Source organism: Monopterus albus, unplaced genomic scaffold (genome assembly GCF_001952655.1).
Source record: "Monopterus albus unplaced genomic scaffold, M_albus_1.0 scaffold2.1, whole genome shotgun sequence".
In the NCBI taxonomy this organism is placed as follows: domain Eukaryota; kingdom Metazoa; phylum Chordata; class Actinopteri; order Synbranchiformes; family Synbranchidae; genus Monopterus; species Monopterus albus.
In genome coordinates this window covers 2,034,245-2,035,126 of record NW_018127882.1, presented here as the reverse complement: position 1 = coordinate 2,035,126, position 882 = coordinate 2,034,245, and positions in this window count along the sequence as shown.

The following is an 882-nucleotide window of genomic DNA, read 5'->3' as shown; positions in this document are numbered from 1 at the left end:
AATCTGGCAGCTTTCTGGTGGGGGGAAAGCTGCTTATAACAGGGTGAAAACAGGTGCAAACAATGAGTGTTGATTAGTGTGAAGAGTCCATATGGGTGAGACTGAAACAAGAAGTTAAAACAAAATAAAATCATGATACTGGAAACAGGTGGGACAGAATTATGACAGTTACATTAAGTTGTAAGGACATTACTTCTCTCAGTCAGAATACAAACCAACATCTAACCTCAATGAAACTGATTCTACACTGTGGTTTTATACAGATTAAACAAAAAAAATCTAACATGCTAAGTAATGAGTATTACAGATGCTGGTACTGTAGAAAGGTTTTATTATCTCTGGAGTGTCAAACTGGATGTTTTTTTCCTTTTTTAAGTCTTTATGCTATGCTTTACTAACTGGCTGCCTTGACATTTATAGGAAGGAGTGGTTTCAATTTTATTATATAATTATCAAAAAGAAGGTACAGTAAAAAAAAAATCATTCCCAAAATGCCAGACTATTGCTTCAGTACTGGAGCTATAGCCAGGAGCCAGTTAGCTTAGCACTGTTAGCTTAGGTTTCTGATTTAGTGAAAGTGGTTTTATTTGCTGATGACACTACCATATGGGCATCGAGTGAAAACCTACAGCAACTCTCTGGACGGGTTTCACAGGAACTTGAGAAGATAAAGAAATGGTGTGACAGTAATATACTATCTCTGAATTTGGATAAAACTAAATTTATGGTATTTGGGAATCGTAGACAAGATAATGAACTTCAATTGAAAATTGGGGGAGCTAATATAGAACGAGTATATGAAATTAAATTTCTAGGTGTCATAGTTGATGACAAATTCTCCTGGAAATCTCATATCAGATATGTTCAGCACAAAATAGCAAA